Source organism: Colias croceus, chromosome 21 (assembly GCF_905220415.1).
Source record: "Colias croceus chromosome 21, ilColCroc2.1".
NCBI lineage: Eukaryota > Metazoa > Arthropoda > Insecta > Lepidoptera > Pieridae > Colias > Colias croceus.
The window spans coordinates 6,578,972-6,582,494 of NC_059557.1; the positions used below are offsets into that span (position 1 = coordinate 6,578,972).

The 3,523-nt window shown below is 30.5% G+C and overlaps 1 long non-coding RNA gene across 1 annotated transcript; it reads right to left on the reverse strand.

Moving 5' to 3' along the window:
- Nucleotides 1–483: 483 nt before the first annotated feature.
- Nucleotides 484–1,747, reverse strand: LOC123701354. Its single transcript, XR_006752731.1, has 3 exons — nucleotides 1,629–1,747; nucleotides 1,179–1,253; nucleotides 484–639 (listed from the first exon to the last, which is right to left on the reverse strand). It is a non-coding gene; the product is annotated as an uncharacterized LOC123701354 (long non-coding RNA).
- Between the last annotated feature and the right edge of the window lie 1,776 nt (nucleotides 1,748–3,523).

Genomic DNA, 3,523 nt, shown 5'->3' on the forward strand with positions numbered 1-3,523 from the left:
TAATCATTATAAATAGCTTCTGATTCTTACATTTAATATTTATACAGACGAAATAATTTATATTCTCATGTGCCTACGTAAAAATAATAAGTTAATTCATTAATCATCTAATTGCTACAGCATTTTGAGTTTTGACTCTTTCTTTCTTTTGGTGTAAACAGCACTGAACATTTTCCATTGTCCAATATTTCTTTATATTTATACTAGATTTCCGCCCGCGGCTTCGCCCGCGTTTGCAAAGGAAAACCCGCATAGTGCCCGTTCCCGTGGGATTTCCGGGATAAAAACTATCCTATGTGTTAATCCAAGTTACCCTCTATATGTGTGCTAAATTTCATTGTAATCGGTTCAGTAGTTTTTACGTGAAAGAGTAACAAACATCCATACAAACTTTCGCATTTATAATATTAGTAGGATAATTTCACAGTGTATAGGTAATTTTATAATAACATAAGGACTATTAAATATAAATAATACAACATATAAGTTTAACAAAACTATATTAAACAGTAAAACAGAACAATAGTAATCAAGAATACAACAGAAAAAGAAATTGGGAAGAAAGCTTCCAGGATCTTGGTGGCTCTGGAGCCGCGCTGACCTGCATCAGCTCTGTCCATCTTGATTAGCAGCAACCACCTGGAAATACGTATTTAGCATTAATTATTTTTGCAGACCGAAGATATTTTATCATAGCAGAGAGTATGTAGAGATAAAAATATGATTTGGCTCTATGCTTTAATATACTTAACAAATATTTTTCTAGTTTCACTAAATAGGTGAGTGATAAGTAAGTAATATATCTATTCTTTTGAATTAATTATTATTGTTGAATGTTGACCGAAGACATTACTCAGCAGAGGGTATGTAGAGATGAAAACTTCAATCGGCTCTATATATTGTAATGCACTTTACAAATACTTTCATACATTCACAAAATTGGTGAGTCATAAGGTAATAGAAGGTAATATTAGTAATTAAGAAGCTTACAGATCTTTCCGTAAAAAAATATAGATATGGCATGACATCATGATAAATATTAAGTATACGAACTGTGGATTAAATTAGTACTTAGTAGTTATTAGTCTGTGTTACGGAGACTTATAAATAGGACAATTATTATTTCATAAGTTTATAACATTTTTCAAAATGGACATAAAATATTTTTATGAAATTACCAGAAGCAGAACAGTCGTCACAGCCCTTTTCCTTGCAAGCGCACTTGTCTTCACAGGCACCTTCTTGGCAGGTTTCTAGTAGAACAGAGAAATGATGAATTAATTACATAAGTACTTATTTTCAAATAGAAAATAAAACAGGTACACGTTATTTGGGTGTAAATTAGATATTTGCAAGAGTACCTACTTACATCTTATAAGATAAGACTTCAAAATAAAATGAAACTTATAAAAGTGGTATCCCATAAAATTCAACAATGACTTTTTAAATCAAGCCTACCTATTATTATACCTTCTACAACTTTTCACTTATTAATTATAGCTTATAACAATCTCACCGAAAAAAATCAGATCTGAAAATTCAAGAGCCTAATAGTATATAGTATATATAGTAATTTCTTAAAATTTACTTTTTTAAAAACCGAATAAAATTTGTTTTATACAACTTACCTTTGCAGGGCTCACAGGGGGATGGCATGATGTACTGCTTACAGTCTTATCAAAACTATGCAATAGAATTACTTGCACTGTGTTTTATACTAGATTAAATCTACAAAAACCATTCAAGATCGAGAGCAAGGCTGAAAAACTTTGAATAAAATCTGATAGTATTTGCTGTAATCTGAAGTATTTGTGGTTGATAGAAGTTAATATTTTTTGAGAATTAAATTATAGTTTTACTCAATGGGGTAGAAGAATGTAGAGCTAATGGTATCTTTGTGATAACTGATAACAATTAAATTTAATATTGCATACAAGGATTTTTGCGATAACGTGAAGTGTAACGAGGGTAGCTTCAGACTGTTTCATCTTAAATTAAATTTATGTATCATTAAAATAGTGAAAAAGATTTAAACTTCATGGATATGTTTAACTACGTATATATACTTCAAAACGTATGTGTACTTGGCTCACACATTTACTACCTAATTTACATTCAGTTTGGTATTTCAATTGCATAAAAAATTTAGCACAAAAGATGTTTGACCTATACACGTTTTTTAATAGTTACAACAAAAGGTAGGCCTAAGACCTTCTAAGTCCACTCGATCATTTTCTGCACCATTAAACTATTTGATTGCACCGGAAAAATCCCTGAGACGCATCGCGATTTCCTACTTTTTTGCGACAAAACCTTCGCCTCTTCTTTGCTGGCAATATTTAAATCTAAAATTAATTTTATCACCCACACTCTATTCCGGAAAACCGCTACGCAATGTCTACTATCTGTGATACTATGTCAGGTATAATAATTATTATAATTTACAATTTCACCTCATCACATTTTGCTATTAACATAACTTTTTGTTCGTCTTGTTTACTTACTATCTCCTAGGTATATTATATTCATAGTATGATTTTCAAATTAATGATTGGATGTTAGAAATCTTTAACTAATTGTATCGAATACAAGTTTCTTTTAAAATTTTTGGGAACTATATCTCATTGTATTATTCCGTTTTATTTTCGCTACGAATCGGTTTCGTAATTATCTTCTGTTAAATCGGTAAAGAATAATTATTTAGGCTTTATCCAACACAATCAATATACTAAAAATATTACGCGTATTATTAGGATATTGATTGTGTTGGAAGGATATAAGGAATGGCTGAAACACTCATGAGCTTTAAATAGCATTTAGCATGTACCTATCTCATAATATACTGAAATAAAATTCGTGAATTTTTTTTTCTTTAATACCAAAACTAATGAAACTAGGTTTCAGTTACTAACAATCCATTGTACAAAATATCAACATTCGTACCTTTTGTACGTTATTCATATTATTTATCTTGTTTTATTTAAATAGATATTATTTTTCACTATCTAACTTCCTAAAATATGTTTATAAAGAGTCTTTCACTCTAATCTCTACTACAGAATATATACAGAATATACTCTTTTATAAAAGAGCCATCATTAAAACAGAATACCAATTTCCTTCAGACATTAAGTTCGTAAGTTCCTTTTATTAGTGTTCCATATTAATTTATACTTATAGTTTGTCCATCTTTTCAGATTCACACTCAATCCAACCATGCGAGGCCCAACCAGTCGAGTGTCTCTGCAAAAAGAAAAAGAGTTCCAACAGAATGCAGCTGGTCTTCAACGCTGTCGGTATCATGGTAGCTGTCTTAGCAACATATATGATAATCAATACAGATTCTAAGTTATATATTATATTTTGGATATGCTACTCTGTGTTACGGAGACTTATGGTCAAGTCTAGGCGGCATTTGAAGACGGACTAAAGATTTAAAAGGACTCGATAATGTTAAATGGTTTCTTTCATTTGAGGTTGAGGTTTGGGGGACTTCTGAAGTTATGTGTGTAACAAATTGAAT